This window comes from Spermophilus citellus (genome assembly GCF_964194105.1).
Source record: "Spermophilus citellus genome assembly, chromosome: 16".
NCBI classification, from domain to species: domain Eukaryota; kingdom Metazoa; phylum Chordata; class Mammalia; order Rodentia; family Sciuridae; genus Spermophilus; species Spermophilus citellus.
This window is the reverse complement of record NC_138196.1, coordinates 3,726,998-3,738,671: the sequence shown is the minus strand read 5'-3', so window position 1 is coordinate 3,738,671 and position 11,674 is coordinate 3,726,998. Positions and strand designations below refer to the sequence as shown.

General features: G+C 49.5%; 1 long non-coding RNA gene across 1 annotated transcript; it reads left to right on the top strand.

Annotated features, from left to right (window-relative positions):
* The first annotated feature begins 2,125 nt into the window (after nt 1-2,125).
* LOC308635112 lies at nt 2,126-10,726 on the top strand. The gene is made up of 3 exons (XR_014019138.1): nt 2,126-2,999; nt 3,663-3,806; nt 8,951-10,726. It is a non-coding gene; the product is annotated as an uncharacterized lncRNA (long non-coding RNA).
* The last annotated feature ends 948 nt before the right edge of the window (nt 10,727-11,674 follow it).

Genomic DNA, 11,674 nt, shown 5'->3' with positions numbered 1-11,674 from the left:
GAAAAACTGCTCCTGCTTCTTTCCCACCTGTGAGTTTCCTCCCACCTCCTCGGGGGCTTGTCTGGGACGAGTGGTGACAGTCACCTGTGGCCTACCCCCAGTGCTCCTTCCACTGAGCCGGTCACTGAGCCGGTCGTGGTGGCTCTGAGCACCCTTCACTGGGCCTCTCATTTCTTTCTCTAACTTGGTCTTAGGGACTTCACCCTTTCTCCTCCCAGACATTTTAACACATTGAAACAGTCACAGTTTAGAAACAGCCTCCGCCCCACACAGAGCCCCCCAGCTGTGCCTCCTCCGCCCCTTGGCACAGCCCAGGAGGTTGATGGAGACAGCCGGGAATGGCGTTGTGCTCGCGCCACTCCACCAGTCACACAGGGAAGAGCATCTGCCTCTGTCGGCTCAGAGGAGGCATCCAGAATGGCCAGGGAGAGGGGTTGCCACAAGGGGCAGTTAGGTCTGTGGCCTCAGGACTCGCCCCAAGAAGAGTAGGGTTCAGCAACGTGCTGCGCAGACAGGACCCTTACTGCAAAATACCACTCTTACAAAAAAATTTAAAAATGATTTTCTCTGCCTGGCCTCTCGGCATCGTGTGACGTGGGAGTCCAGCCTGGTCTGCAGCTCTCCTCTCTGCATCCTGCGGCGCCGGCGAGTCACCAGGTGGCTGTCCCAACCTGACACTCCAGCACCTTCTGGGCTTGCCTTCCGGGGCTGTCCAGCCTGGCTGCCCTGAGTCCACACTTCCCAGAGGCCTTGCAGCAGCATGGCCTGGCCCGTCCAGCAGCAGCCCCGAGGACCGGCAGAAGCCAGCCTTGAGCCCGTCCCCGTGTGGAGAGGGCTCCAGGAGGGCGGGGGCTGGCACCTCTGCTCTGCTGCGTAGCTCCTGGGTGCACCTCCAAACACAGTGATACTCCAGGGAGGCAGGGTGTCCCTGGGACCCTGCGGCATGGTCACTGCCCGGCGGCCCTCGGGCCTCACACAGGGGTCCCTCAGGAATTCTGATCTTCATCAGCCTTTCTTACCTGAGGCTGCAGCCAAGAAAGAGCCAACTCAGTCACCTCAACACAGGACGCAACTATGCCCAGAGTGGGCAGCTGATGGCCCGTGGAGTGGGGACAGGGCATGAGCTGTTCACCACACCACGAGGCTGTGAAGGCCATCTGCAGTGCTGGGCCTATCACACGTGAGACAGAGGTGCCGCAGTCTTGGCTGGGCACAAGATCACGAGCCACTCACAGCTTTGTAGATTCAAACAGCAATTCTTTATTCCCGAACTCACACCGGCCTCTACACACGTTCTGGGGAAATCCAAGTTCTGCCGCACAATTCACATCCCAAATACTTTCTCAATTCCACGAGAACTCAACGGGAACTCAGGCAGCAGGATACGCCCTATTCCCAGCAGCAATAACCTTAAACCTGGAACTGCCTTAAATCCAGATTGTCCTAAACTGGGAACGCCCTAAACCCAAATTATCCTAAACCGGGATACTTCCTAAAACCTGCAGGATACACCCTAAACCTGGATCCACCCTCGTCCTTGAGCAGGGTCACCTTTCTCAAACACACATGCAATGTCACAGCGAATTTCCAAGGCAAGTCCATTTAACATGGGGTACGCTGGCCAGGAAATTTCGATGCGTCATTCCTACTTGGCAATGGCCCTCAGCAAGAGGGGCCTCCCAACACCTGCAGGGTCCTCAGGGGCCTTACCACTATTGTGATATCTGCTCTGCTCTTAGTGACGTGCTTGTTTGAAGGCTGAGGACCCTGCACAGTCAGCTGCAGACGTCCCGTGGTGGTGAGAACAGCAAGCTCCTGCTGCAGGGGAAGCCGTCGGGTGCGCCAGCCGCCCGCGGAGCAGAAGCTGGAGCACTCCGTGGGCCTGATGCCTGTGTGAAGACGGATGTGGAGCTCCCTGTGGGAAGCTGGACGGTCACAGCCAGTTACTGAGGGCCTCAGAGGGGAGGACTGTCCACCTCGGCTCCAGGTTGGTTCTTTCCTTTTTTTGACAGCTCATTTGTAAAGAACCATCCTCATGGACAGTCCCCCATCTTCCCCGGGAGGAGGACTTCTCAAAGGCACCGCAGCTCATTCTAGTTCCCTCTGCTTAGAAGGCAATAGGAGGGGACCTGCCGACCTGGAAATCCACATCCAGAGAGGACTTTCAAAATGAGGGCAAAATGGCACTGCTTTCAGAAAACCAAAGCAGAACAGATGTCCTCCCGGTGGACACGCTCTCAGGGATGGGGAGGACACCCTGCAGCTGGAGAGAGTGGGTCCCGGCACAAGGTCGCAGTGTGGAAGGAAGGGAGCCAGGGTGAGGGACCAGCCAGCAGCCGAGGACGGTAACCGTGGGCAGCAGGGACAGCAGCATGGTGCTCCCCCGGGAGAGGTGGCCGCCCCAGGCCAGGCCAGTGGTGTGTGCCGGGGCCAGCAGAACCTGGGGCCGAGTGCCTGCCCGGACACTGAAAGGAGAGGAGAGGAGGAGGGCCGGGAGAGCGCTGCCCCAGGCCCTTTGACCCGCCTCCCAGGCCCAGGGAAGGCACCCACAAGGCCATGCTGGGGCAGGAGGGCCTGGCTCTGTGCTCTCCAGGCGCCTCCTTGGCTGGGAGCACTGGGGGAGCTGGGGTGGCAGACCTGCAGGTGCCGCGGCTGGGGACTGTCCCCAGGGGTTTCCTCGAGCCCTCAGAACATCTGGCTGCCCCCCACAGGCATGGCTTTGGGTGGGGTGAATGCTATCCACAAGGTGTGGGTGCCCTTGCCATCTCCAGCACCCTGAAGAAGACACGAGGCGCGTTTCCATGTCCATCAGATGAACTGGCTCAAAATCCACTGATGACCCAGGAAAAGAAGAGCGCAGACCAGACCAAGGGAGGAGCCAAGGACACCAGATCCACTAGATTAGATGTCCCCGGGGCAGGGACGGGGCACAGCAAGGGAGGCTGGTGACACTCCAGTCCCGCAGATGATCCAGGTGGAGACGTGATGGCTTTCCTCTGGTAAATCTCCATTTGTGGGGAAAATCTTTTGAGGGAACACCTATTTTTTATTGGATAAATTTACACTCTGTACCAGGAAGGAATTAAGTTGAGAAGCCTCACAATTTTGCAGGAACTAAATATGGTGAGAAATTCAAAAGAACCATAAATAGATATGATTTATTTGACAAGTTTTATCTTATATTTGCCAAAGCAATGTACTCTGAATGAAGGCATAAAGATAGTATCTATGGAAACATTTGGCCTGGAATGTTTACACATTTATATATGAAAAAATAGAATTCTGATTACCCTCCGTTGAGCAGAAGCTGCTGAGCTCATGATACCTCGGCATCATTAGAGTATTTTATAAACTAGCCCTGTGAGCAGAAAAGTCAGTGGAGGTGTCCACGATTTTGAACTTATTGAAGACAAAATGAAAATCGAAAAAAGACAAATTTGGTAAGAGAAAGATGAAGTTTAAAAAAGATGACTTTAAGAAAAGAGACTAAACAGCAAATTAAAATACAGCATATGGGCATGCGTCTGGCGGGGCTGCTGCCCTTCTCGTAGTTAGAACATGTAAAGATGTCTGCGTCGTTGGCTTCCATGAACGTGGATGCAAGTTATTTTTAACAAGAACTTTATTTTTGAAACTCACTTATTAATGGGCCTGCTTTATAGATCCAGCAATATCATCAATTGATGGCCAATTAACTGTCTGTTCCACAAGTTGACAAGTTTTCCTCCTTCTCAGAACCATCCCTGGTTGAACAGTGAGTCGTGTGAGGTGGCAGGAAACCCTGCAGCTCGAGCCGGGGACAGCAGGTGAGTCCCCAGCTGAGGCTGTCCCAAGCACAGGGCACACCACAGAGGGAGCAGCTGGGAGCCATCTGGGCGAGGTGGGCGTCGGCTCCAGCAGCAGACCTCGCCTGGGAAAGACCTGATGGGAAGGGGGTTGCTGACCTGCCACTCCAAGGGGTCTGGGCACACCTGGCACAGCGTGGGTGGCCAGGCAGCGTGTCAAGCACCATGGAGCAGTGCGGGCACAGGGAATCGCCAGGAAGAAGCAGCTGATGACGATTTGTTCTCCAGTGCCGCGTCCGGCAGAAATGGACCGAGTCCGGCGGGAGACGTCGGGGTTAAAAGATTTCACAGGACACCAAGGTTCTTCATCCAGGGGGAGACTGTCTTTATTATCTCAGCTCATACTTATATATTTCTTTCAGACAGAATGGAAAGTTACTGGTAGGCAGAAGCAAGGACGGAGGGGGGCAGGTGGTCCTTGTCGACTCATACTAAGCCTTCAACCAGGAACCTTATCAGACCCAAGCAGGTCAGGACATTCCCACATAACCGTTATAGGCTGAATAATATGGAAACAGACACCACAAATCTTTCAAGGCCTTGGGAGCTGGCCTCTTTGACGTGCACAACAAGAAACCAGGGCCGGCACCAAGCCCCGGGGGCCAGGGGGGATCCGAGCCAGCAGTTCCCCCTCTTTTGTTTGTTGCACGTCAAAGGGAATCAAGTAGCCCCTGTCTTAGGTCGTTCACTGCCCTTACAGTGCTTACCCGTCTCTGGGGAGGCCCCATTCCCCTGTCTTAGGTTGCAGTGCAAGCGTGAAAGTTGCCCGTCTCTGGGTACTACAAGATCAGCTCGTTATTACCAAGGCATTTAGTGGTAGCGATCCAGCCAGTCATTATTGGGTCTCTAATTGGTTCCGGTTCGACAAGGCATAGAGTCAGAGGAGAGGAATAACAAAAATAAAGAAGGAAAAGGGGGTAAAAGGAGGAAGGCATGAAGCAGGGATCATTGTAGAAAAATCATCTTCGAATCGGTCGGAGACAAACTTCAGCAAGATCATGTTTTTGTTGTAATTATAAAGTCATATCCTGGGTATAAGGCTGAATGAGAATGTCAAAAGTTTTTCCAAATAGTGCATCACCCAAATATTTGGCTTTCCAGATCAGATTTATCACTAGTTCATAGAAGGGAGTTATCACCCGAGAGTTAGAAGCGGGTAGATGGACCCAATAGATGGGACCTGTTTGCCAAAACACTCCAGTAGGAGTTAATTTTGATGGCAGGATTATAAATGATAGGGGTATAGAATAATCTATCTGGGTAACCTGTATCTTTTGTGGGGCTGTTTTTATTAACCTGAGTGCCTTCAAGGCTTTTGGAGTAGGTTTTCACAGGGAGGTGGGTGAGGGGTCTTTTCTCAAAAGGTCATACAGGGGTTTAAGTTAGTAGTTCAATATACTTAATATTTAATCAACAATGTGAATTTATTTACCAAAATTAATCTTTATCTTAAACAGTAAGAATTATTAGGCAATAAGGATCTTTCTTTAAAGAAATAAACTTACATTTTAATAGGTGTTTGTCATGTCAAAATATGGACAAAATTTTTGTTCACATTAGTATAGTTAAATTAGGAAAATAACGTGAAATACCCTTAAATTAATTATAGTCAGTTTAGTATATATAAATCTCTTTTTTAATTGTTCTAACTTTTTACATCATCTGTTTAGATAACAATATAAAAATCTCTCTCTCTCTCTCTTTTTTTTTTCCCCTTAGGAAAATGAATATAAAGACCTTGTTTTACCCAAAGATGATTTCTTTCTTCTTTTTAGGATCTATGTGTGCTTTTTCTTTGTTGAAGCATCCTTTTCTTTTTAAGAAAAAATATACTTTGGAACAATTTCTGAAAACCTTAGAATCTATAAACAAATTATTATACTTTGATAAGAAATATCAATGAAAATATAGTTAAAACCCTTAGATATTTTGTAGAAATAATTATAATAATTTATCATCTTATAAGTTTAAACAGTAACCTTGAGAATTAGAAACTACTTGATTGTATTTTCACTTAAAAGCAAATTTATAGTAAACACATTTATCTCAAATATCTGTAACTGAAAAGGCAGAGTATCTGATAAATGTAGATATAAAACATAAATTATGGTTTTCCTGTTGAAGGAAAACAATTAGGCAAATATATATTAACTAATCAATTAGGCATGTGCTAATTAATTTATAGATTAACAAATATAGGTTATTTAAATATCTAAAAAATATATATTAAGAATAAGAACTTAACTTATAATTGTATTAACTTTATGTAACCACGTGGCCTTAAAATATTTGGATCCATTTTAATTTATTTTTAACTAGGAGTGCACTCTTTTATGTGACGTCACTTGATGTAACTGAAATAAGATCCTTGAGTATACATTTTTATTTTTATAGTTAGCAATGAGAATAAGGATTTTTTGGTCATCACAGGAACTTTGCTGGCTTGTTCCTGTGGCGAGCAAATGCATCCTCATAACCTCCAAAATTAAAGGTAAAATATAAAGAAGCATATTTGATATCTCTCATCAATAGAACATTATTTAGTAACACAACTATAAAGAAAAAGTCAGGTTATTTAACTTAGAATTAGCTTAAATTTAGGACTGTAACATAGAAACCTGTAGAATTAAATTTTGTCTGAAAAAGATATCTTTCGTTAGCATTTACAGGTAGGCATCTTTTAAAAATACAGGCTCTGAGCAGCTCCGGTAGAAATCTGAAACACAGCAGTACAGGTTAGTGGCTGGAAGGTGGGACTAGAAGTCCTGTCTGAGTGACTGTGGAAGAACCAATCGGGCTATGAAGTCAGAATAAGGCTCAGAGGGTCTTTGAACAATTTTTGAAATTTTTGTTTCAGCATTTGAAATAGGTAGAGCCTTCCAAGCCTGAACGGCTGCTGTAGCTATCTGAGCATAGACCTCAGGATCATAATTAATTTGTTGATTTATGATAGCATATTGTCCCGAGCCTGTTAACATTTCAAGGTTACGCCGTGGGAAGCCGGCGTCCTGATTGACTCGGGCTAGCTCGCGACACCTCTCTTGATTTTCACTTTCCCACAACAAAAAAAATCCCCTCCGAACAATACAGCCCTACAAAGCTGTTGCCAGTCACTAGGTGTCAGCTGATTGGCAGAGAAAGACTTGAAGAGAGTCAATGTGAAGGGGGCATGGGGTCTGTAATTAGTAACTGCCTCCTTTAGTTGTTTAATATCCTTAAAGGCTAAAGAAACATACACTCTGGCCGGCTGTCCATAGGCATCCAGGTTTTCAATTACTGGAAAAGTTTGGGCCGTCTTAGGCTGCCACTGAATACCCTTGCCCCCCGCCTTCTGGGGTTGTCCTTGTCTCAATTGGGGTTGTAAGGAGGGAGCGCAACAGGGATTGGGGCCATAGGTGCTTTAAATCTTGGCTTCTTCATTTGACCCTCCAGTTCCTCTATCTCCCTTTCTAGTTTCTCCTCCTGCCAGCTGTTACCATGGAGCCCAGTTAGTAACTCCCTTATCTTAGAAATGTACTCAGCACTGTGAAGCCCAGCTCAAGGCCAGAGGCCTTGTTTACATATTTTTGTGAAAAACTAGTAAGGGAGTGTCTAGCGCCTGGAGTGCTAATTTTTTCAGACAGTAGCCAAATAAAACAGGGCAATATGAAAATAGGAAATTTATCCACATTGAACTTTTTTGTAGAGATTCTTTTGTTGAAAATCCTAAAATAAGCCATGGTGAATATTCTGGAGAAGGTCAGTTAAGACTTTTCTGTGGGCCTATTAGGGAGGGGGAAGATGAGAAGGCAGGGTTGAGAGTAGCTAGGGTGGATCTAAGAATGAAGAAGGAGATATGAAAGAATAATGGGAAAGGGATAAGGACTCTGCCATTTGCTCTTCCTGGACCTGATTAAGGGCCTGTTCACATTCAGCAAGCTGTTCTTTAATCTTTATCTTATCTGTTAAGAAAGCATCCTTAACAAGTCTCCATAAAGAGAAAGTGGCTATTGGGATACTTTCCGGACCTTGATCCCTCAACAATCTTTGTAAATCACATCTGACCTGATCCAAATCATTGTTATTAAGAAATCCCCCTGTCAGAAACCAAGGACATGCCTGGGCAATAACTTCAACGAATTCTGTTGCAGTTTTTGTTTTTATTCCGGTTCCCTGTGTGTTCAACAGCACTCTGAGTTCGTTGGCCAGACGAACTTTGGCTGCTGAGTTACCCATGGTAGCTACCTGTTCCTAGTTTAAGTTTCAATTTTTCCCCTTCTCTTATCGAAGGCTTCTTTTCCCCTTCTCTTATCGAAGGCTTCTTTTCCCCTTCTCTTATCGAAGGCTTCTTTTCCCCTTCTCTTATCGAAGGCTTTTTTTCCCCTTCTCTTATCGAAGGCTTCTTTTCCCCTTCTCTTATCGAAGGCTATTTTTCCCCTTCTCTTATCGAAGGCTTCTTTTCCCCTTCTCTTATCGAAGGCTTCTTTTCCCCTTCTCTTATGGAAGGCTTCTTTTCCACTTCTCTTATCGAAGGCTTTTTTTTCCCCTTCTCTTATCGAAGGCTTTTTTTTCCCCTTCTCTTATCGAAGGCTTTGGAAGGACCCCTTCTCTTATGGAAGGCTTCCAATCCTCCCTCTTCATGGAGGGAGCCCCGACCACTTACCTTCCGCTTTCCGATCTCGGTAGGAACCTCCAAATGCCACGTCCGGCGAAAATGGACCAAGTCCGGCGGGAGACGTCGGGGTTAAAAGATTTCACAGGACACCAAGGTTCTTCATCCAGGGGGAGACTGTCTTTATTATCTCAGCTCATACTTATATATTTCTTTCAGACAGAATGGAAAGTTACTGGTAGGCGGAAGCAAGGACGGAGGGGGGCAGGTGGTCCTTGTCGACTCATACTAAGCCTTCAACCAGGAACCTTATCAGACCCAAGCAGGTCAGGATGTTCCCACATGACTGTTATAGGCTGAATATGAAAACAGACACCACAAATCTTTCAAGGCCTTGGGAGCTGGCCTCTTTGACGTGCACAACAAGAAACCAGGGCCGGCACCAAGCCCCGGGGGCCAGGGGGGATCCGAGCCAGCACTCCAGCCATGTGACATCTCTGCATTCTCAAACCAGGGCCTTGTGGAGTCCAGCAGAGGCCAGTTGGAGGCAGAGGTCCTGAGCAAGGACCCATGACTCCAAAGACCAAAGCGCATCTCACACAGCCACCTGCTCCCACCACACCCCGGCAAACCCTCTGAGGCAAACGTCAAGATCAAAATGCCCAGGAACTTGGTTCTCTAGGTGCAAACACGAGAATCCAGTGAGATATTTATGTCAAGTCTGTCTTTTATCAAGGGCGATGGTAGGTCATCCTGTTCTACTGCCTCTCTCTGCCCGCCTAATGACCATCCCAAGCACTAGGAAAGGAGCAGACACACAGAGGCGTCCTTCCATTCCCATGCACAACACGGTCAGCTGGCCTGGGCCCCCTCTACGTCAGCAGAACACCGTTGTTCAGATAAGCCAAGGAAATGGTGGATAAGACAGGGTCAACACGAAGGCCACTTCTGCCTGTGTCACCAGCTGTCCGACCGTGCCTCGGGTGCTGGGCTCTGCCCTGTCCCTCAGTTTGGATCTTTCTTGGTCCCTGCCTGGGCCGTTTGGAGCTGAGGGACTGCTGGCTGAACAGGACAGTGCCTGAGGACTGCTTCAGGTGAAGCCAAGGCTCCGGTTGGACTCTCTTCCCTGGACAAGGAGCCTTTGGGGTGGGGATGGTCAGCCTTGTGTAGCTGGAGCACCTCCCGCCCAGGCCTGTGGCTGAACCGTCTGCTGCCCCAGCCCCCGGGTGCGGCCTCCCTGCTTCTCAGTGGGATGTCCTGCTCAGCTCCATCCAGGGCCAAGCAGCCTCATCTTTCCCCTGGTGCCTCTTCTGCCCAGGGTCCTGGATCCGGCTCTCAGCTGCCCTCTGCTGCCCTAACCAGTAGGAGAGGCATTTCTCCGGGCCTTTGGCAGTGGCTCTCGCAGCAGTGGGTAAAGCAGTGTCCTTCCAGGGAGCCGAGTCTCCCCCCACCCTCTAACGCTCGTCTTGTCACACGTGAGAGAGAAAAACGAACTTATGTCTTCTTCCTTTTCCCCCAAACTAGCAGATGAGCCGGTCAGAGGCATTTGCCTGCAGCTGTTAGACCAGCCGCCTTCCTGTGCTGGGGGTGGGAGGGGCAGTCCCTGGCCTTTCCCTGGGGCAGCTTCCGGAGCATCAGGAAGGGAGGACACTTCTGAAACCGGAAGAGCAGGTTTAGATGGTGTCTAAGTCTAACCTTGTCTAGTTACAAGAAATCCCACAGAGCCAAGAGCAAAAGAATCCAATGCTGATCCACTTAAAGGGGTGCGCGGCTTGTTGCTACCTCTGGGGCAGCTACCTGGCCTCCGTGGAGCCTCGAATCGGGCCTTCGATCCTCAGAGGTTCTTCTGAAATGTTGGGTGCCTTCACCTTGCCCATTCTACAGGTGATCCCAGAGCTGCAATGTGGGCTGAGCCGAGACCTAGGACAGCGAGAGCTCGGGTGGCCTTTCTCCTTTGTTCCTGCTGAGGAGGAACTGGAAGAACCCACCTGCACCAACAGCTGGAGACTCACTCGGCCCAGGCTCCTTCCTCTCTCCCCCTCGACTGCACTGTGAGGAGGAGCACAGAGAGGCACAGCAGACACCAGACAGGAGACAACGCACAGCGGGAATCCACAGACGGAAGGAGACTTGAGGAACGTCCCCGCGCAGCCTGCCAGGCATGTCTGGATTCCAATTCAAACAAATGTAAAAAGAATGAATTGACATTTATGAGACAATTGAAAACCTGAAGCCAGACTTGACAGTTATACTGAGGATTTTTGACATCACCTCAAAATCCATTATCATGTCTAAAAATACGAGTCTTTATTTTTATAAATACAAGAAACATTTGCAGATGGCATGATGGTTTCTGGAGAATATGGAGCAGGGAACGTGTGAGGGGTCTGGGTGGGGAGAGAGGCTGCCTGGGCTGGGCCTGAGCCGGGTGTCGGGCGTGGGAGGTGGGTTACCTATGGCGTGGTAGGACCATGCTTGCCTCTGCTTAGGGAAGTCCCTTCTGTCCCAGCTCCCTGGTGACCAGGAGCTGGCTCCTGTGATGCAGACAGTCAAGCCCTCTTCCATTTATCCCCTTGCCCACTGAGAAAAGGAGCCTTGGCAGTGGACGGGCCCCCAGTGCCTCCGAGGCCAGGCAGAGACGATGCCCATTCACACGCCTCACCTCACCCATCCGGCACCTTGAAGACGGGCTGGTCTGACAGCCTTGCGGACGACCGTGGCACAGAGGTTGGTCTCGGGAGGAGCAGGACAGGTAACCTCTGTTCTTGCTCGAAGGGTGCTCCCGGGGGGGCCTGGTGCCAACTCTGGCCCGCAGGGTGGAAGAGGTGGTCCTGGCCTGACCCCGCGCTCCCTAGCCTCCAGCAAGGAGGGTCCTTAGCACCCATCTCCTCCTTCAGGAAATGGAGCTAACGTCCTTGCCACCTTCCTCCCCAAAGTGACCAGGGTCAGAGGGCAAAGTCCAGGCTGCCTCTGGTCTTTGGGAAACTACAAAGCAAAGCATCCCTGCAGTGGGCGCGGTGCCCAGGCTGGTCTTACACGGTGACAGTCACTTCCGAGGGAGCTCACAGCCTGGGTGGGCGTGAGACAAGCAGGAGGAAATGGGGTCCCTTTCACAGTGGTCCCAACAGTCCACCGAGGGAGGTTTCTGGTCCTCCCTCCCAGCCTCTGTACCACCACCCACCAACCTCAATCAGACTGTGGAGGAGAGAGGTGCTCAGCCCTCAGCTCTGACCCTATC